Source organism: Syngnathus typhle, linkage group LG7 (genome assembly GCF_033458585.1).
Source record: "Syngnathus typhle isolate RoL2023-S1 ecotype Sweden linkage group LG7, RoL_Styp_1.0, whole genome shotgun sequence".
Classification (NCBI taxonomy): domain Eukaryota; kingdom Metazoa; phylum Chordata; class Actinopteri; order Syngnathiformes; family Syngnathidae; genus Syngnathus; species Syngnathus typhle.
The window spans coordinates 14011563-14034914 of record NC_083744.1 but is presented as its reverse complement, the minus strand read 5'-3'; the positions used below and the strand labels follow the sequence as shown (position 1 = coordinate 14034914).

Genomic DNA, 23352 nt, shown 5'->3' with positions numbered 1-23352 from the left:
ATAATAACTTGATGTACGAGCGTGCCGCACTGAGCCTTAAACGTCTTATCTAAATTCATACGCCGCCGCCTGGCGTTTATCATTCCGCTCGCACCGCCTGGCAGATAATGGACAAAAGGAAATCAATAAGTCAGAAAATCGCAGCGAATCATGGGCCGGCGCTGATGAGTCCTCCATATTCTCACATGAGTACGAGATTGACTTTGAGAGGGATGCCGTCCTCTTTTACTTGCTTTATATTGCATTTGCTTAACAATGCATGACGAGAATACGAGAGGGGAATACGATTCGTGCGCATGCCGATGCACTCGTATTGCACGATGATAATGAACACTTCCATTTGAACATACACTTGCCACTGTATAATCAAATGAGTACACAGGGCCGTACTGGAATTGCAATGAATGCGAGTGATGAAAATGTTTACCCCTCAACACTGATTTATAGCAATAATTCCACTCGAACAATATTGCAAATATAATATCATATCATATCATATCATATCATATCATATCATATCATATCATATCATATCATATGGTATAATATAGTATAATATAGTACAGTGGTTCCCAAAGTGGGCGGTACCGCCCCCCTGGGGGCGGTGGAAAGCTCTGGGGGGGCGGTGAGGAAGAAAGGGGCGGTAGGGGGGCGGTAGGGGGGCGGTAGGGGGGCGGTAGGGGGGCGGTAGGGGGGCGGTAGGGGGGCGGCAGTCGATTTGTACACAACACGCACGCCGCTCTGGCCCAGTCAGATACGACAGCATAGCTACAAAAGCAAAAGCTCAGGTTTGTAATTTCAAGCTTGTAATGTTCAGAATTTTATCTTATAATAAAAACCGCATTCTGGCGATCAACATCATCTTGAGTTCAAGTCAACATGAAATTGGGGACTCGCCAGAACGCGCCGTGTTGTGTTGTGTTGAGCTGGTTAGGGCAATGGTCCCCAACCACCGGGCCGCGGCCCGGTACCGGTCCGTGGGTCACTTGGTACCGGGCCGCCAAGCCGCACAGAATTTTTTTTTTATCGACGATCAATTAATTCAGGTCAAGACGCTCGTCCCGGTCACGTGACATGTTTCCCCAGTCGAGCCCGCAAAGCTAATATGTGGCGACAGGCTAACTAACCAGGCAGTGAAGCATTCAAAACTGCTTCAACACATGGAGACCAAGCATCCTGCAATAAAAGACAAACCTTAAATCACTTCGGGTGTCATTGTCTCCGATTACGTCTAGATGGGACCGGCTCGTTTCTGAGAAAAAAACTCAGTGCTCCCACTAATTCAACGTAATGGTAATGATATTATGAATGTATTATTTATTTATTTATATAAATGTATTATTTATTTATATAAATGCCGGTCCGCGAAAATATTTCTGACATGTAACCGGTCCGTGGGGGGGGGGGGGGGGGGGGGCTAGGAGGGGGGCGCTAGGAATTCACTGGGGAGCCAAAGGGGGCGCCAGCCTGCAAAAGTTTGGGAACCACTGATATAGTATAATATAGTATAATATAATATTACACACTTCTTTCTCAATGATTGGCCCGAAAAAAAAAAACTAAAAATAAAATTTACCAATCTAGTGTTAATCCATATTGTGGCATATAAAGTACCTCATTTAGTGATTTCAAAGCGAGGTGTAAAAAAAAGTCACTCTGGCACATAATTATCAATCAGCTTGATTATACAAACACAACACACACAAACAGCCAGCCGTGGGAAAAAAAAACCTTCTTGGATTTACAAATGTGTAATGTGTGTAAGTGTTTGTCGCGACAGCCATCGTCGATTTGTGTATTTAGCATGACATCACGTCGACAATCGGTGCGCGTTCGACGACGAAGCGTTGACAAAACTTTGAGTGCCGTGGTGACGTGGGATTGAGAAACCACAGCTAATTAAAAAAAAATATTGTTTTTGTTCAGTCAAGGGTACGAATGTAATTAAATCCATTTTTTCGACATGTATTAATTGAAACGGTGGCTGAGGGCCATGATTGAAATGCAAACTGCAGTCACATGACCATCATCAATTCACATAACCAAAAAAGACAAATGACATTCATTGATAAGCTCCCTTGTGTTCTGAGATCCAAAGGCTTATCTCTGCGTCAGTGCTTTTCCAAAATGTTCTAAATAAAATTGCGAGTATCCGTCTCCGAAGGGCTGCTATCCATTGCCTCTTGTCTGACGGGCTGGACGTCGTTTTATCTCCTCTTACAGATTTGCAGTTTGGGCGAGAGCCAGAAAAGATCCGAAAGAACACAAAGTGGACTTCAATGGACCATAAACACACACACACACATTTTGTGCATAATACACAAAATTGGCACCGTTACAAAAGCCGCCCAAGGGCAAAACTAGCCCGTTTTGGTGTTTCTTTCTGAGGTGATCAGAGAAGATGGATCTGTTTGGTCTTACGTCCCAAATTGTGATTTAAAAGATGAGAATAGGCGTTTTAGTAGTTAGGGGAGAGTTCAGGTTTTGACATTTTCGATTGGAACGCTGAATAAATGAGGACCGAGAAAAGAACCTTGAGGGACCTCGGTCATGTCATGCTCGTTCTTCTCAGCTCAGACGTTGAAAGATGAGCCGCACTAACCTTCATTCCGCTTTGTTACGAGACACAATGACGGTGAGCATCCAAAAAAAAAAAAAGAGATCCAAGTGCCTGATGATCATTTCGGGCTTTGTCAATTTTCATTACAAATTCACTATTGGCTAGCCTGGAGGAAATAGCGTCAACACTTGTAAGAATTAATGACCCGCAGACACAAATGTCCAAAGACAACAAAATGCTGAGCAATGAAAGCATTAGGACTAAAAAAAAAAAAAGCGGCTTTTGTTTCACCGATATGGAGTTGTGAGCACAGCGGAGGGTGAGTGGAAAATGAGATAACCTTTTCAAAAGTAAATGCGGTTAATCCATCAGACGTCAAGCCTCATTACGGCTACTGGTGCCACCTTCGAGGGAGGCCTTTATTTCGCCTTCCTGTTCTTATTAGTAGCACTCGAGCAAACGATGGCAACTCTAGTTACTTCATCACACAGTAAAGTCATTTTCTGGCCTACATTGTAAGTGCATTAGCCACACTAATTGGGCACAAGGATAAGAATAATTGGGACAACTACAAAGGCGTCGTAGGTTCTGGAAATGAGAGGCGACCATGTTTTAACGAGACTGCTAATTACTTGGTGGAAAAAGAAAACGAGAGAGGACTGAGTAAGGAACCTTGGGGTGCGCCGTGGAAAGTGCGTCGTATATAAACTACCTTGAGAATAAGGTTTAGGAGCAAGAATTGGTTTTACACCATCTGTCAATTATTTTTGAATTCTTATCTTTGCTGCTACGACACACCATATTAATAGGATAAATCTATTAATTGAATAATTAGATGAAAAATTAATTTGCATTAAATCTTGAAAATATTCTACTTTCCGATCATCATTTGTTAATTAATTTATTTTGTATTGTATTGTGTATTGTATTTTGAATTAATTTAAAATGCCAAAAACCCTACTGGTTTGAACAAAGTGAACTTGAGAGGGCCGAGCTCTGAACCTTGGGGTACGCCTTCGGAAGTGTACGAGTTTTGCTATGTATGGTTAGTTCCCATCTTAAAGTGGCAACAGTTTCCACTCTTCCAGGAAGTTTGAAGTGCCTCTTTTGTTCTAATTCACCCAAAAGGTGTTTGATGGACTTTTATCCCACACCTAAACATATCCAGAAATTCTTTCATGACTTCATAGCTGTGCACTGGAACTGTTCCCACTGGGCTAATTCATCAAAATGTCTTGCTAAGAAGAAAAATGAAGCTTCAGTGGCAACTAATGGGCCTCGTCCAACCCTCCATTGATTAATTAATTGATTAAGTCTTGATGCTTTTATCCATCTGGAAATGTCCAATAGTACCTGACAGAGGCCTCCCCCCCCCCCCCCCCCCCTCCAGCTGCAGTGTCCTCCATTTCACTGACAGCCGCCAAATCCCAAATCATTGCTGCATCTATTTTGGGAAAGCGGAGCAATTTTAGGGGAGGTGGTGACACAAAACACAGGAGCATGAGGTGCACCATCTGTATGCTGTATTATTAATATTTCCTTATTAGAGAGCCTCACACATTTCCAGAGAAAGAAGGCCGCCGCATTGAGGATGAGACGGTTTCAGCACGATGCACGACCCAATTGTCCCGTCAAGAATTTCCACATGGTTGCATTTATTGCAAGTGGCAATGCGGGCTGTCGGCTCTTAAATCGAAGAGAGGTCGACGGAATGGGGCATAAAGCGTACAAAAGACAAACTATTACAGCCTAACGGACCGTTACTTTGAGTCTGGCTTTTTTTTTTTCATTTGCAGAGGACACACTTGCAGTACCGCACCAAGCCAGCAGAGGTCAGCGGCCAACAGTGTCAGGACCTCAGCGATGTCGAGGTCTGACAAAAATCTTACAAAGATGGCAAACTAGCCCATCGCTAAAGTCAGATGGGGGCGAGGCCTTCAATTATCACCACGGGAGACAATGACAGTCGGTGACATTTTCAACAATGCCGTAGTGCACTGTGTCATTTATAAAGTGGGGGATTCTGACATCACTTGACAGAATGAAAGGTACCAGTTCGAGCCCGACATTCGGATTAAGCCCCTTCTATAAAGGCCAAAGAGACAGAGACAAAGATAGTCTTTTTGTGCGCATTCATTCAAATATTCCATTTTCCAGGAATGACTGCACCCCGTGGCATCTTCAAACTTTCATTGTGTGTTTGCAGAATTTGAAGTGCTGCTCTCCAGGCTAAAAATAACAAACGCGAGCATCGCAGGTCATCCAATTAGACAGCCAGGCGGCCGTTTCTCGTCGCTCGCCTGTGAGTGCCTTTTCTATTTACATTCCGTGGACAGTAAACAATCGCCAGAGGAGGCGCTGTCATGCGCACCCCATCATCGCTATGTCGAAGGTTGCTAAACAACTCGGCGCCCGCGAGAGCGTCCCAATCAAACCGCTTGACTTTTCACACGCACACACCGTCATCCACTCGTCGGCCTTGCAGACGAGCCTATTTCTATCGAATGGATCTGGTGGCTCCTTCGGCGTACTCGCGGCTAATTGAGGCCTGATGACAAAGTGCTCTCGAGCCACAGACACAATGAGCCTTGCGTTAGCCAACACAAATGGTTTCCCTCAAGGCTCCCACAGATAACATCGCTGCCAGAGCCTTCCTGAAAACCCCGCAGGGCATTTTCCTTCCCCGCCTTTTTCTTCAGGCGCTGGCACGGACCGATGCAAAGAGGGGGCCTAATTAAACCACATTCCTCCAGGGGGAGTCTTCGAGAGCAGCTGCATTATTTGCATAGCCCGAGTTGCGGCCAGGTTGCTCTTTTCTTCTTCTCAGCCCCGTGGACATGAGGGGGGAGAGCTAAAATCGTCGTCTAATTGCATCCTCGGTGGTCAAATCCATTACGCCATGATAACGCAACGTCCCCTTCCCATTACGGTGATCAACACGTTATTAAGTCTTTGGCACTGCCAATGAACAAAATGAGCATTATTATCTTTGTAAAGGATTAGATCACGCAAGTGTGGCAAATGACTTTTCAGCCTGAATGGTTAAATTAAATAAAATTTCCCGAGATTGGGGGGAAAAAAAAAAAGGCGGCGTTGTCCTTGCGGGGGCTCCCTCGGCTCAGCTGGAGTAAGTAAGCGGACGCCATTCTTTTCCCGTTGCTATTCTTCACAAACACAAAGCTCGGCCGGCCTGACAGAAGCATTTACATAAGCTCCCTTATGCCAGCATTGTGATGATAATAGGCGTGTGATCTCCAATGTCAGCAAATAGAAAAATAAAAGTCCCTTCGCCCATACAAATCGTCGGCCGCGACGTTAGCCTGCGTTATAATTGGCCGCAGAGATCAGGCCGGCACAAAAACGTGTCTAACCCCAACACACCCTGAAAAAAACTCTTAAATCTGCACAAACATGTTTAAGGTTTCCGTGTTAAGACGTCTTGAATGTTTTTCATGAATACTCGGCACGCCTCTTTGTCGCTATGCATCATCTCCACTCAGTAAGATGACCATGATAAGGCCTGACCTTGCACCAATGTCACCATGATAAATTGCCTTTTATAAAACGCAAGCAAAAGCACAACGAGCCAACAACATTCATTCATTGTTTGTTCATTTATTGGATCTATTTATTATTATTACCCTATCTATTTTATCATTATTATTATTAACCTATCTATTTAATTTACTCAGCTCTAATGCTCGTCGTTTTTGGCGGGTACGATATCTATATTGTTTGTTTATGTATTTAATTGCTGGCAAATGAATTTCCACGCCGAGGATCTATAAAGCATCCATCCATCCATGATTAAGACACTGAATGATTAAACGAGCTAATAGTGAAATAGATTGTCAAGTTTACCGCTCACTATCTTGCAACCGATTGCCCCCCCCCACCCGTGTATGTTACACCTCAACTGTGGGCATGGCCGGCGGCACAAGAGTGTTGCGCACTCCGATTCTTATGCAGATGAGAGACACGCCGCATCCAGGGAACGTGGCCAAGCCTCCCTCCCACACCGCTCAGCCCCAAGGCACAACTACTTATTTATGTTTGATAGACGATTACACGGAGTTCTCGCTCACCTTGCAGCCGTTGCTTATGAAACATGAGGAGATTCATGAATACTTGATGTAGGCCTTGTTGTTCTGCACACGCTCCCAAGCTCAGTAAACAAAAGAATAAAGCCAAACCTGCAACAGAAACATTTTGTGAGATAGCATGCGGGGAGGAATACATCTCTTTGTTTATTTATTTAGATTCTATTATTATTCAGGTAGAAAAAAAGGTAACAATTAGTAATAGTAAAAGTAGACAGAATTTCCTCCTCTCGAAATAAAACAAGCGTGACCATAATAGTTGCCATTCACCGCCACAGTGGCTCTTCCCATTTATTTGAAATGTGGGGTTCAAACTAATTTACATGGTCTCTTTTTTTTCTTCAAATTTTCATTTGTCATAGATAGGTCTAGAATGTAATGAATAGGGCATGGCTGTAAAAAAAAAAAAAAAAGGAGATTTAATAGTCAGCAAAGCAATAAAAAAAGTGGCCCAACCAAAGAATGGAGGTAAAAGGCACATATGTGTGAATGTCACACCTGATATTAGCTGAAGGTTAGGCAGCACTTGGCCAAATTCGTAGAGCTCAGAACGGCTTAGTCATTATCACTCAATTAAACATTCTTTACCTCGGGAGACCATCTCCTGCCGTTGCCAGGGAAACCGACGGGCCTCCCTGTGTGCCTGGCATTCTCGATCTGCTCCGATTTGAATGTTTGGGTAAGATTTTTCTGAGCTACCCTTGGACCTGACATTCAAGTTTGACTGCTACGTTAGAAGTATCAAACAGCAGATTGGATTTTTTTTTTTTTTGCCCCACCTCAAATAAAAAATGCAATGTTCTTAGAACTGTATTTAAGGCTTAGGATTCTTGACATTATGAGATGTTTATTGGACTAGATAAAGTTTCAGTTGAATGAAGGAATACAATTTCCAATTCAGAAGGGGATTTTTTTTTCTTCCATAGCCTTGATAATAATAACTTGTTGGGAAATATTTAAACACAAAAAGTGCAGCAACACTTGTAGACAGACAATATCACATGTCGCAGGTGTACCTAATGAAGTGTCCCTTGCGTGTGTACTTTGTCCATTTAAACGGCATCATTAAAACAGAGTTAATCTTCTCTTTGATGAAAACATATTTCTTCCAACACACAAGAACGCACACGCGAGTGAGCGGCAAACACTCAAATGCAATCTGATCATCTCATTAGAAATTCTCTCAGTTGAGTCGCTCCATAAGATGAGTGCGCGGGGGGGGGGGGGGGGGGGGGGGGTTAGGGGAGAATGATATATGGAGTTTCAAAAAGGAGGCTAATGACTGGAGTTGAGTTAATTAATCTAGCTAAAGACGCAGAGGGCACACATACACAAAAACACATACAAACACACAATGTTAATGTCTATTAGTTAACGTCAGCGTATCACCAGTCAATGGAGACAGCAAGAGTGCCTCCTAGTGGACGGAGGCGGGATGGCCTTTACCCGAGGACTCCCAAATGTTGTCAACTTGAGTCAGGACTCAGGATGACCACCTGATGTTTTTCCATCAGCAATGCATTATTGTTGCCGAAAAACATGGACCGGAACCGCGCAGCCGAGGTCAAAGGGTTGCTTGCTCTGTAATAGCCCGCAATTCTATTTTTTTTTTTTCCATAAACGCCATTTCATCCAGAAATCCATTTGTGCCGGAGCACCTGCGGAGGGTGCAGTGAGAGAAAACGTCACGCTTGCTCATCTTTCACTTCCCAGTCGAAATTGCTGGTGGCTTGACGACTTCTTTGCCACAAAGTGCCTTTAAGGAAGCCGTTTTGTCACTTCACTGTCACTACTCTTGCAAGGGAAGCTAATCAGTAGGCGTGTTTGTTTTAATATATTAATATGCATGTTCCTTGTGATGATTTTTTTTTTTTTATTCGGAGCAAGTGGGGCAGCTCCCCACCACATCCAGCAGATGGCACTGTAGTCAAATGAAACCTTAACCACAGTCACTAATAACATGAAGTAACATTTTATCACTCATTGGCGGGGGCAGTGACACGGAGGGGGCAAGTGAGCCAGTGCCCCTCCACATGCATTTAATAGTAATGTTGCACTAGGGGCAAGTGGACTAGTGCCCTACTAGATCCAGCAGAGGGCGCTGTGGTGAAGTGAAGATAACCACAGTCACAAACGACTTATGTATAACCTCCAAACACCTCCCTATATTATTTTTCCAATTTTTCTATATGTCACAATCACTGCTCATCATCATCATCATCATCATCATCATCATCATCTCCGTCTTCATCCCAGGGAGATGGATGTTTGCCGGCCACATAGTTAACGTATGAGCCGAGTGGGTGTGTGCATTATTTATCACGTGCGGCGTGTTGAGGTTATTGCGGCTTTCCGCTAGAAAGCTTCCGAATGAAATCTGCATCACAAATGCGCATGACTCACTCCTGTGTTTATCCCAGTGGAAAATAAAAAAAGAAATAAAAAAGCTACGAGACAAGAGTACATGTCGAAACACCATTGACCTATGGCTGCATTCGAGCGCCAATGTTGTGGATACATTTCAGGTCGCGACACGACATGGCATGTATCCCGGATAAATGCGCAGGTTCACGTCATTCAAATACGTCAGCTGAAGGGGGGGACAAGATGACATTATCGTTTTCTTTGCATTCTTGGACTTGACAAATACTCCCAAAAAAAGAATACAAAAACATAAATAAATAAATAAAACCCACAAATTTTCAAAGCATTACAAATAAATAAATACTTGCAAGCTGCTGCCTCATTGTAAACTCTGAATCTCATGATAAATCACCTCTGGTCTCAATTTGGCGCATTTTTTTTCTATTTTCACTCAAGTGCAGAGTAGAAAATATAGAGAGGATCATTTTTACCTCCGGCAGGCTTTTGTTTACTCTGCACACCTGGCAGCCACTCGTTGTTGACTCTGCGGAGGCCAGTTGGATTTGGAAGGGTTCCACGCGGGTACATATCGAACAGGACCAAAAGTGGACTGCTCCTGTCGCCTCGGCTGCACGTCACGGCCAGTCGATTAAAAGCGGAGCGCTCCGATGAGGCCGTACGGTACATGCGACAGCTGCGCGAGGACACTTCAGTGGGATGGACTCACTTTATAATTAGTCACACTTTTTTGGGACGTTTGCATTCTAATGAGGATTTTGAATTCACGCATGTGAAAGGAAGACGAAAGTAATATAAAAGTCACGTGACGCAATGCAAATTAGAGTCTGTAATATCGGAATGGAAGGATTAAAAAAACACAAATTAAATTACATTTATTTAAATTTAATAAAAAATAAATCAATTTAAAAAAAGATTTAAAAAATACTAATCAAATGTAATTTATTTAAATTTAATGAAAAAGAAATTAATTTAAAAATAAATAAATAAATTAATTAATAAAATACACATATACATTTGAGAAGTATTTTGCCAAACAAATAAAATCTGAATATCGGGATCATAATTCAATCAAAGAAGGGAGGCTGATGAGACGTGGTTGGATTATAATGGTGTTGCCATGGCTACCTATCTTGGTGACAAAATGAAGAGCCTTTCAAGATTATCTGGCCTGGCACCTGAGATAGGGGTACAATCATATTCCAGGGGTGTGAGGTGGTAGTGCCCCCCCCCCCTCGCTCTGCTATGTTCAGTTACTTAGAACCTTACTATTTTGGACTTCAGTTGTGTGTGTGTTTTGTCTGACATGAGGTGACAGAGCACCACTCTCAGGAGACACCGATCAGCATCACTATATAGGAACACTCCGGGGATGGAAAAGTCTCACAGGTAGACGTCCACCGTCAGCAACCTTTCCCTGACAAGTCTACTGGACCGATGTGCACACACACACACACAGACCCGTCTGGCGTCCCTCTATCATCGTCGGTCTCACCCAAGCGAGATGCCGCATGCGCCAGTCTGTGCACAAGGCACTCACTCATTTTCAATTACCGGGCGGGCGGGTGGCTGCTGTTCCCAGACAATAGCCGGCCAAACTTGATTAGCCGTTCCCACGGCGTCGGCGGAACAGCAGATGAAGTCGGCACGGGCGTCGCCTCGCTCAAGTGATTTTGCCACCAGATCCTGTTTTCCGTTGGGTGACAGAGGACAGAGAACTTTTAACGATCGACTAATCGATATCGTCGCATTATATTGGGGCGAATAATGCCACTCAAAGTCAATAATGTGTCCAATTCAATGACTTTTGTTCTCATGGACCTAAAATGGATGTTTGCGTTGATGTTGACGGATATTACCGTCATGATCAACTCACACTGCCTTTGATTATGCCGACTCATCACTTTCAGTAAATTTATACTGCGGGCATACTAGCCCCCCCCCTTTTTGTTGTGATGTTTGTGCCACTTGTCGTGACTCAGTGGCGGCCACTTAACAAGCTAGTCAGCTCAGCCAGCACGACCTGGCCGGCGGCGTACAAACACACACACACGCACACACACACACACACGCGCACACACACACACACGCACACACACACACGCACACACAAACAGCTCGGAAAGATTCCAGGTTGACGACGATACAACGGCAATGTATAAAAAGCACGTCAAATATGATCTATAACATACAATACATTTTTCCTGTCAAAATGTATTAAAATAAATATGTTGCTAGAATTTAAACACAAATGCTAATAGAACACAGCTAAGATTTGATTTAGTCGTAAGTTTGTGTTAGCAGTAAATTTGGAATAGCAATTTAACAAAAACAAAAGAAAGTGCTTTCCTGGGTTTTAACGAAAAAAAATTGACACAGAAAGTCAGTCGTCGTGATTATTAAAAATGTTTTTTTTATCGATGTTGCATTATTGCATGTGACGGTTAAATGTAAGGTGTCAACTCGCGGCCAGAGCGGCTGAGCGACTTTGTTTCTATAGCAACAACCAGCCGTTGATGTATTTGCAACACCACTTTAGTGGTGGCATTATGCTCAAGACCAGCTTTGTTTGGTTGTTTATTTTTTTATCCCCCAACACACACACACACATTCATGTATGCGTTGAGGTCATTCGGGCTAGGCTTCAGCTCGGCGTATTAAATAAATATGGAGGGAACGCGGGCCGGGCACGCTCGCCACATCAGGTCTCCGCCAAAGAAGGCAAAGAATACGGGAAGAAAGTCGCAGGGCGGCAAGAGTGAGAGACAGAAGGTGCGTTCTTTTTCCACCTCATCTGACAACTGCCCAATGTGAGGCAACAGCTGAGACTTGGACTCAAGCGAAACATGCCATCTGCCGCCACGAGACACCCGCCATCTTGTTCCTCGATATTAATACTCGACGCGCCAAGTGTGGATTGGAAATGCAGATTTCGTAGTTTAGAAAAGGATTGTCAACGGGTGGTCTGTGGCCATCTAGTGGCTCGTGGCGGTAATGCAGGAGGTCTGCGAAATTGGAAATGAAAAATAATAAAAAATATTTTATTATCAAACTTGATTTATTTTCCCGCTAATTTTGCAAATTATTCAACCAACTAAATTGCGTCAAATTTAGCGGAGATTCCCAAAATAGACATACAGATGCAAATAAATAGCCCGTATAGGTCTATCTATCCTCATTTAAAAAAATGAATTGTGGTTTCTTTGTCGGTAGGTTGAATAATTTAAAGGTGGAAAATGTAGCATCCCTCGATTTTATTTCTGTATTTTCCTTTGGTCACCCCTATTTCATCCTTCATAAATATTTAAAGGACAAACGTAGCCGAACGGCCAATTGACCCAGAAAGAAGTTGCGCTTCTCCCGCTACTTCAGCCCTCTCCACATACTCGCGGGCCAAGCCCAAAGTGGAATCTGCCACGAGGATACGAATCCAGTCAATGAGAGCAATCGACGCCGTCTCGAGAGAACGCCGGAGGAGGCTTAATGCTTTCTTTGCTGATGATATGAAGAAGCTTGGCGTACATATTTGTTAGCGCGAACGTCTCAATGTCGGAAGAAATGATTAGCATTCCGTTAGATTCGGTTCAAAATCGTGACTGTGTGCGAGATAAATACGACATCGGGTATTGCCGTCAAAACTTTGCACTTGCCGGTGTCACGGAGGAAAACAACTTTTCTCCAACCTGAATAAATTTGTCTTTTCAAAACGTTGCTTGTTGACCTTTAACCGTTTCCGCCGCCCCTCACGCCCGCACGCCAGGTTATGGAGCAAGTAGGTGTTCACAGATGATGTCTGTATATGAGGAAAACATTTTCAAAGAAGAACCGCCACACTGGAGACGAGCGGCTAGAATGTTGTGATATTTATCGGCACAATATTTTAATGTCAAACCGTTTCGTGTACTTAAACTGAGTCAATTTTTGCTGCTTTTCCGGGTGTTTGGACAGATTGTGCGTGCATGTGTGCTCATTTTTTATTGTAAACACAACTTCAATGTTTGTTGTGTACTATTATTGTACTTTAGGGACAAAAAGTATTCGGACACATCTTAATCAGTTACCGTTTTTTTCCATGTATAATGCGCAAAATTTAACTAATTTATTGACATAAAATCTGGGGTGCGGATTATACATGGACACAAAAGAAAAACTTTTTTTTTTTTAATCCGGATATGATACGGAGGCCGCCATTACAGATGCGCTTTCTTCTCTGCTGTTCACTTCAAACACGCTCCATACGAACACAATGCTCTCGTATCAGACGCTTGCTCGATCACCTGCTCGTTTGCTGTCACAATGTACCCTACACAAATCCGAAACATTTCTTCGCTATCGAGTTTGGTAGCGCATGCGCAGTGATACTGACCGGCAGAATAACATCCGGTTGTTCCCAAAGATGATCTTTTTTCTGAAATAATTTTTCGTTTACGGACTTAAGTAGGGGTCAAAATTTGGGTGCGTATTATACATGGGCACAGGCTTTTTTCCAGCATCAACATGCAATTTTTAGGGTGCGTATTATACATGGGGGCGCATTATACATGGAAAAAAACGGTAATTAGATTAAACTCATCAGTCATTGGTGCTGAAGGATGGATGACGGGCGGAAAGATAGGTAGGTAGGTAGGTAGGTAGGTAGGTAGGTAGGTAGGTAGGTAGGTAGGTAGCTAGCTAGCTCGATCGATAGATAAGATTAGATTAGATGGGCACGCCCAAGCGCCAAGTGGGCCAGCTGCTTTTATTTTAAATTCATTGTAGAAGTTCCCATAGTAAAAGTTTCTCTCAGACTCTGGTCTTCAATTTTGGCCATTTTTCAGGTCACCATCAGTGATTTAAATCATGATAAATGTGCTGGCAACTGGGAGCTGGATAGTGTTAAACACACACACACGGGTACACTTTGCATCAGGAGCAGCTCACACATTCGAAGCTAGAGGGCGCTGTGGACATTTTATAGGAACGTCTCGAGCACACACACATGCACACGAAAACGTGCACAGGTGACACATAAATATCTTATGAGATGCTCAGGGATTGCATTTGACAAAGGCGCTGTTGGGACGGCCACGAGAGCGGAAGGGGAGCATTTAAGGGCCCCCTTTGGAGGGATCAAACCACCCAAATGACACATCAAGCCAAAGCGCCACACTATCAACATGTCAGCGTCACGCATCGACTTCTTTCTTTCATCCTCCAAATCCAAGTAGCTCTGCAGTCTAAACTCGTATTTAACAATGGCTTTTTTTTTTCCCTTCAAGAAATAGACAATTTGGCTTTTAAATATTCCTAAAGGGTGATGGGGGGTACTTCACATTAGACACAATGAGGTGGCAAAGAAAATAAATAAATAAACGCAACAGCCGACACGAATTTTAATTTTATCTTTAAGACGTAAAAAATAATAAAAAGCGTCTGAATGCGTGTCTATGAAGTCTTTTCTTGTTTCTGTATAGTCCGTGTCAGAGGAGCGATGACTTGATTTGTCTTTTTTATGCACTGCCGTAATCAATAGATGGTTAGAATTTTCTTTTTTTTCCCAAAGAGTAAGCGCAGATGCTAACTGGATTCGTGTCGATACACTTTTGATTTAAAAAGTGACGAAATGGAGAACTATCGACCTCGCTTTCCTTTTTTACCCAGCAATTGAAAGCTACAATGATCAATCAACTCTTAAGCCTTTGTCAAATAACAAAAGTACTGCGCGTCTCCTGATTTCACTCAATACAGGAATTCCTTGTGTTACGAGCTTTTCTTCTTTGAGTACATCTCACAATTGCACAAATGACAACCTAACCTGCTATGTTGAACCTAAAACATCACGTATAGAAAAAAGAAAAAAAAAATCCCATCGGCAGGCAGAAAATAAACGTCCGCCAAGGCCAAACAAGCAATTGTATCATTACCGTCCGTCTGCAAAGTGACGGGCTTTTCGCTCTCGACTTCGCCCGAAAGTAAACTCGCATAGGCTGAAGAGAAGCGAGCCCCTTGAGGAATCCGGCATGCATTAATGATTATGATTAGTGCTTGGGCAGCCCCACCGTACGTATGTTACATCCCCCTGCCATGAAACCAAGCAACTACAATTTCATTTGGACTCCATAAATTGATTGAATAAGGCTACTCGGATTAAAATAAAAACAAAGGAAGGCTACATAAGACGCCGCGAGGACTTAACACGCTCCTCGGAGTGAAAAACAATATTAAATATGTAAAAAAACCAAGGTTGAGATGAGAGTCAAGGGTGGACGTGGAGAACTTTTATTTGCACTTTTCATATTGTTGCTGCTTTAAAGATGACCCTCACATCGTAGCCTCAAGCTAACTTTTGGGGTAAGGCTTCTAAAGATTTTCTTTTCTAAATAGGTGGGAGTCGCTAATGGTGTAGTGGTACACTCGCCTGTCCTGTGTGCATGTGTTAGGAAAAAGAAAAAAAAAAGTAATAGTTTTCGGGTGGATGCCGCGCCTGGAACTAACCAAAATACAACTAAAAACAATTCGAGCGCCTTTGCACCGCATGCTCGGCCTCGGGTAACAGCGCCATAACAACCAAGCCAGAGAGGAAATGCGTTTTGACATGTAAAAGCTTGACACACGTTTAGCCACATGTACACATTTACTCGACAATGTTAACCTCTCTCATTTCACCAGCGTGATGAGGTCGGAACAATATCGGAAGGCAAAGTACAGTGACTTGTGAGCAGCCGGTAATAGAACGCCGTTGGTCTGTCGAGAGCCGCAAAGGAGAACTCGGAAAAAAACGGTTTCACGCCGCCGCTCGCGGCAGAACTATTGTGCTTTGTTTGCCGTGACACCGACTCCCCCCCCCCCCCTCCCCTCGGGGCGACTGGAGCGCTTTCCCAGCCTCACTTGAGGCCTTCCAAGGGAATAGTTGTAGTGTAAATAAGTCAGGTTGCATCAGTGGTGCGATAATGCGTTTCTAATGACCGTCCGGAATGAAAAATCCTATCGTATGAGGCCGATGTAATTAATAATGGCAAAAACAAACGGCACAACGATATGGGCCGAGCGCAACTAACGAGTTTGCGATATGGATTAATGCTGATGTGTTCCCGTGATGGACACACTGGAGTGCAGGCGGGAAGCTACAGGTGGAGGCTACGGGTCCGGTTCGGTCCACACCCACGTTGTCAGTGACGATTTGACTTTCTTCTTTAAAAATAAAAAATAAAATATATATATTTGGGAGGTGAGAGTGTATCTGGAATCTTAATTAGCAAAACGAGATAACGTTTCAGGTGGATTTCAGGCTTCTGGTTGTAAGTGAACAAAATCTAAAATGATCCCCCAGAAGCATAACAAATTATAATCTGATGTGATGAGATTTGACAGCGATAGACTGCGTAATGATAATGAGCATATGTTTGGTAAATGTTTGAGTTGGTATGATTTAGGATGAGATAAGGCAAACAAAACTTTGTGATTGATTGAGAAAAAAATGTATACTTTTTCTTTAGACCATATTATTTACATTAGGCTTTACAGTGGTGATTACTTTAATAATTTAATATGAACGGTGGCTAAAAAGTTCCGCGTGGCGAATCTATGTTGCCGAAATGCGGTCAATGAGCTCCAAACACGAAGGTACGTGATTAGTGTTGATGTTTTGAAGGGTTGTAGTGAGGATTTCGGGGTGAAATGACTGAACGTTGTCCCCACTCGGCTGAAACGTGACTCGGTGGCGGCGATGCGGAAGATGGTCGCTGTGCGTAATTTACATGTGACGTTAGCGTGGCGTCTGCCCCCGGGCCGCGCCCGTGTCAGCCGGTTGTCGCTGCGTGCGCATGACAGCTGACATCGGTGGGCTGAGTCGGTGACAGCTTGTGCCTCGTGCACGCATGTACACATACATCAACGCTGACCAACTGTGTGTTCCACTTTAATGCGTTGCTTCCCTCCGTTTGATTTGAAATGCAATTATACCATTGCCGTTCGGCTCCATTGAATTGTTGGGACCCATTTCAAAAAAAGCAAACGTCGATTTACTCGCTGTACTTTTGGTTATTAACACGTGGCATTAACGTGAAATTTCTCGGCTTTGATGCTTCGTACTTCGTTTGATGCTTCGTACCAAAAGTCATTTGTGGAATCAGAGGAAAAAAGTGAATCAAGGGTTCAAAAGTCCAACCCCTCCAAAGCTTATTACATGCCGATCACATTAATTACAGATGTAATCACCTAATTAAACTTCTTTGTGTGGTTTGTTTGATCGGAACCTATTTAAAAAAACAACAACAAGTGAACCGCGTGCGTTTGCGTGCCATAGCTGAAGTCATTGCATGCGACGCATTCCGACACTCAAAGTGTCTAATTCATCTTCAACGCGGATAAAATTACAGAGTCGGACTTTAATGCTTTTCCATCTCCGTGGGCTAATTAGAGCCGTGGATTTTCTATTGCGTCGCTCGAGCTACAAATACGCAACGGCAAATGCTAAATAATGCAAAGCGATAGCGTGCGAGATTAACCTTCATTTGTCCCACGATGCCGCTGCAACATCAGGCAGACATTAAGAGAATCTACGAACGGCACAAGAGAACGTATGCAAAGAAGAAAAACAAAGGCGGCAGCTCAGGTCGCTTTTTTTTTTTGAACAGCAAAAGAATGAAGGATGATGAGTCACGGGCGGTGGAACCAACTGGCACAGCGAATGGACGACATCAACAATGTTGACGACACAGCTACTTAAGGAATTAGCCACTTAGAGAAGTACAGTAATGTAACGCATAAATCCTGGCGAGAGCAAAGCAGGCGGCGGGAGGTGTTATTCTCTATGAAAGGAAATAACCTACTCGGCAGACTATATATAATTATTATTTATATATAACTATATATAAATTGTCAGTGGCAAGGCTGTTTTCCCTCGTTACATTCCTAACATCTGAGAGACTTTATCAGAGTAGGGCCGAACATCAAGCCAACGCTAAGCTAACCGCAACCCCAAAGCAAATTTACTTGTGCCCGAACCCACTTCCATCTCAACCGCAACCCAACTCGATTTCAGACCGATGCTGTTCCTTGAGATGCCTCAACTCATCTAGGCTCATCAGTGCGGCACTAATATGAGTCATTCTTGGCGCAGGAGAAAGAATATTTGAGTTCAATCTGTTGCGCTACAGCACAGCAACAGGGGATTCAATTTAGCGTTAGCATCAAGCGAGAGGACTGAAAAGCTACGCTAATGTGCTTGTTTCAAATACACAAAGTGTAATTGCTGTCATTTTATGTTTATTTTAACAGTAAACCTCAACTAGGAGTGCTAATCAACATCTTAAATGTTTTATATATGTAATTAGTTTTCAACTAACAGAGGCAGCTCTTTGTGCTAGTGGTTAGGACGTCTGTCTCTCAGATCTGAGGTTCAGAGTTTGATTCTCAACTTCTTGAACATTTTTTTACTCCAGGAACTCTGGCTTCCTCCCATGTTCCACAAAAACTTTGTTAGGTTCAATGAGGACTCTCGATTGTCCGTAGGTGTGAATATGAGTGATGGTTGTTTGTCAACGCGAGTTCCGAGGAGCGACCCAAAGGATGGCTGCGAGAGACTAAAGACAATAAAGAAGGAATACAGAAAGGGTAGATAAACTATCTCAGTAAGTTTCATGCCTTTTAAAGACGCAATGTAACAGTGCGCGTGTGTTTTCTCCAAATCTCTTAGCTAACCAATCAATGTCTCACAAAATGAAAATACAATATACATTTTGATCCGCACATCCCCGGGCGCTGTGTAATTTGTAGTCGAAATTGAGTCCATAGATTTGAGCCTGTAGATAAAATGTGCAGCAGTGAGTCCAAAGGTCTTTAACATCTCCCATGATGGACGCCAATAGTAGAGGTTGGGAAGCCTCCTACTCCCCAAAGAAAATGTGCCAATATTCCCCCAAACTTAGCTTAGCTCACATTTGTTTTGGTCCCTAAATTTAAACGGCGGCGTCTGCTGCGTTTTTATCCGCCTGGTCGGGAGCAATATTTTGTGTTGTTTATTAAATGTCGCTGATATTTTCCACTCGCCGGGATGGGGCGCGCTTTTCTCGTCAGGCTATTTTGACAAATTGCGTCGCTGAGAAACGGTTGCTTTTAAAAGTTGACGTCGGAGGTATTTTCTTCCTCGCGCTGATTGATCTGAGGCACCTCAGCCGCCGCTAATTTTGGTAAAACGCAGAGCGAGGTGATAGCGGATGCTGATAAAAGCTTTTACTCTGGATGTGACACAGCCCATTATAAGCGTTAACATTTACGTGAAGAATGACTTGCTGGAAAGTTGTCAGCGGCATCATTTTATTACGCCTTGTTTCGGGAAGGGAAGACGGATTGCACGTATTATTTTTCCAAACCATCACTTGATTTTAAAAGTATGAATAATTTTCACAATTGTTGGGATTTTTTGGGCGGGGTGATTCATTTTATAATTTTTTTTTCATTTTCATAAACTAAAGTATGTTTGAATGTATTTGCAAGTGCGTTTTTCAAATAGTTTTTTTTTCTTTTTTCTTTTCTGTCATCTTTTATAATTTTATTATAATTCAACTATTATAACTTTATTTAATACAATTTTTTTTTCTTTCTTTTCATAAAACAACCAGGAGCATGGTGGCAATTGGGAATTTTGACCGAATAGTCAAAATGTTTGAATCCAAATTTTGCTGCCAAAAGTCACAGTCTTCATCATTCAGTTCATTCAGCAGTAAAGCAAACAGCGAGCCGGAAGTGAGGCCGAAAAGTGATTTTTAATCAAGCCGAGAGCTTTCCAAGCCGTGAATTAACGAGTCGCGTTAGTAATCCTCCACCTCCGCTCTGCCACCGCATGTGCGGGCGACTCTTCAGTAAATGATCTCGCAGTCGCTTGCTTGTTAGCCATGAGTGTCGGTCAGAGGTGAGTGCTTATGTAAACTTGTCGGCGCTCAAAAGCTGGCGGCTGCCACTTCACGTCGTGTCGCGCCGGGCTGGGAGAGAACTTCACGCTCCATTTGCACTTAAATACACTCTGTTTAATTTGATGCGCCCACCTTGACGCCGCTTGACATGCCGTGCCTTGCTCGAAGGCTTTTAGATTGTCCTACTTGTACCGTATTTTGGCTCACACGAGAAATGAAGTTGTAAAAAATCACAACTAGCCTTATTCTTATCCCGCCTTCCTCGGATTATTCCGGTGCTACAAACGGCAACAGGAAGGCAAAGCAAAAAGTACAATCAGAAGAGTTGAAATTGGCTTGAATTGAAAGTTAGAGCTAATTGGATTTGGCATCGTTAAATTCGCGTTCGCCGGGCTGACACGTTGCCGATCGATAATGAGGTCGGCACCTCTGAGTCAGACGTTTCCGATCAGGACTGGAGATTGTGGCGCTTCTGGAGAAGAAGCACGCCATTAAAGCGACGACCACAAGCAAGTCATTTTCCAGCTCGGCCCATTTTCTCCTCCCAGTTAATAACACCGGGCGTTATTTTCCTCGTAGAGAACCGCCGAGCGGGAAATCAATCAAGTGTGAGAACAAACTCCAACCCAAGTGAAACGTCTGATGTTCAATATTTTCTCATTCAATAAAACATTCATACGCTCGGTAATTTAATATACGGCGTCCGTCCTGACATTTTTGTTGAGGTGACACGGGGCGGGGGGGAATCAAATTAAATTGGGAATTGCTTAAACCGCTGCTGTTGCATTAAATATATATGATGGGTATAGATCAAGTGACGCCATGTGGACCATCCATAATTCCTTGGCATATTTTGAATAATTAAACCTGAGCTAATAGGCTGAGTTTTTTTTTTTTTTTAGAACGTGTGATTGTAGCAATGCTATAGCAAATGTTGACGCAGGGATTCCATTTTGAAGGATGTTTGACAACAATCAAAATGTGTTTATTGTCTTTGCATTATTGACTATATTTTATGCACACAAGCTTAGACTTTGGTACCTTGACTTATAAGTAGTGTCGCCGCAGTTTCTTTGAAAATGTAATTTAGATAGTAACAATGATGATTGAAATTTGTAACTTAGTTACTTTACCAATTACTATATTTTATAACGTAAAAACTTTACTTCTTGAATTTAAAAAAAAATCTTCAATATTTTACTGATAACTATTTTAAAAAGTAACTATGTTAGATTACAAGTTACTTTATTAGTTACTTTTAGCAGACAACAACCCTGCTGGACATAAAAATTGATTTCGCCCATTCTAGATCAAAATCAGTTTTTATTAAAATGAAAAAAGTCACTTGACACAAATGGCCTATCTCGTTGTATTTTTTAAAAAGTATTTCTCGAATTTAATTAACATAATTTTCATACATTGTATATAACATTTAAGAATATAAAAAGAATAAATAAAAAATTAATTAACATATATATTTCACATATTGTATATAAAATTTAAAAAATATCAATTTTATCTTTTTACTGTTAATACTACACTGGTATATATAACAATATATACATGGAGAAATAAAAATTCCAGAGACCTCCTGCAAGAGACATTCTGCACTTTTCATTTTTGTTGTGTGTGTGGCTGCTTTTCAACAGCCATTTCAAACGCAAGCCAGTTTCTAGTTGAAACTCAATTCTACCAGATGGGGAAGTGTTTAGCAAGAGTCATTGGTCCATAAATGACATTTCCCGCCCGTGGCCTGCAGCACAACGCTCTGTCAAGACATCACGTGGCAGGAGCAGGTTGTGTTCAAGGCTCTTTGTTCCTGTTCCTGTCTGATAGCCAACGCGTCGCGCCGCGCCTGTGCAGTGAGCGAAGCTTTGTGGTGCAAATGCTGAACTTTGCCTCGCCTCACTTGAAACGGGTACGTTAATTGGTGAAGGAAGCCTGCGTGTTGCTCGCCGGAGAGCAAAAACAATTCATCATTAAGAACTCCTCGGCAGTCCGTGGTGAAAGTTTGCAATACAAAATGCTATAGACGGGCTAACGAAACTAGCTTTGACGTCGATGCAAAAAATGTAACTTAAACAGCTTCTATTTGGAAAATAATGTCTGATATTTGGGTAGGAAAGTTTTGTTGGTGTTTTGCGGCACCGGGTGAATTTCATGGAAAAGTTGCTTTAAAAAAATACGTGGTAACATTTACAGACTTTTTTCCGGTACGCAAGCGAGCAGCTTCTCTTTCCCCACACAAACTAACTTTTGCATATTTCTCCTTCAAAAGATGACATTTTTTTTTGCACTTGTAAAAATCACAGCAACATGTATTCCGTGGTTATTGCGAGCACCTTTCATCTCATTTGCACTCGGCTAAAAAGCAGGCCGAGCTCCCGCTCGCTGATCACATCCCATTGCGCTAATGTTGCGAGTCACCTACTTTTTGCCAAACGGTAATGATGCGAGTGGTCATTATGGGAATGCGCTGGATATGCCTCGCAACAACCTGAAAGCCCGCCATGAGTTTCATGGGCTCATTTTGGGGATTACAAGATGTTTTTTTTTCTCCTTCTTCTTTTAGCACCTTTGAAAATGCCGGCAGATGGCACGAGGCGGTGTTTTGACACGCTCGCTGATGGCACATCACGCAATCATACGTACATGTGCAGCACGTTGCGCACATGGAGAGGAAAGAAAATGGAATGAACTGTAAATATTTTTTGGGGATGCCAAGTTGATCATTTTGTAATTTTCATTTATATTTAAACCTATGTCCATTTTCATTACACTTATATAAATATCTACAGTAGTGAATGAATCAAGTATCTGTGTCAAGATCGGTACTGAAAATAAAAGAAAAAATATTTGACTTGCTTAGTAAATTTGTAGCATAGACCACCACTAACACGGTGACTCATCGTTTTGATCGCGTATGACCAATAACAGCCTCTATTTCTACCACATCAGTAAAGATTTTGTGGCGTCGCCCATTATTTATAGGACGGAAATAATTATAGTCTGGTAGACAATCATTTGATTAAAAAACAAGCGACGCAAAAGTATCCGGGTAATAGACTTAATCAATATCGCCAACTTTAACAACAGCGGCCTATTCCGATAGAAATAGGATTGTGTGACGATTAGCTTGTTGACAGTGGCCGAGCATCGACCGAATTGTCTTGCAGATATCTAATAGGCTCAACAAATGACCTTTGCTGCACAAATGGCCCTGCACAGTGATATTAGACCCGCGTGCGCACACACACAAACACTTACACTCACTTGGCCAACCCCGGAAGGAAGGTATTATTCAGCGGCAAACACGCGGGAGGGAGATTGCTTGCGCTGCGGGTGACCTTCAAGCATTGAGCGCCTGACATGTGTCAATATGTCTCAGCAACCCCGACGCGCCGCATATTCGCTTTCA

At 42.7% G+C, this 23352-nt stretch overlaps 1 long non-coding RNA gene across 1 annotated transcript; it reads left to right on the top strand.

Annotated features, from left to right (window-relative positions):
* Positions 1-21716: 21716 nt before the first annotated feature.
* Positions 21717-22794, top strand: LOC133157609 (uncharacterized). Its single transcript, XR_009715044.1, has 2 exons — positions 21717-21852; positions 22507-22794. It is a non-coding gene; the product is annotated as an uncharacterized LOC133157609 (long non-coding RNA).
* Positions 22795-23352: the final 558 nt, after the last annotated feature.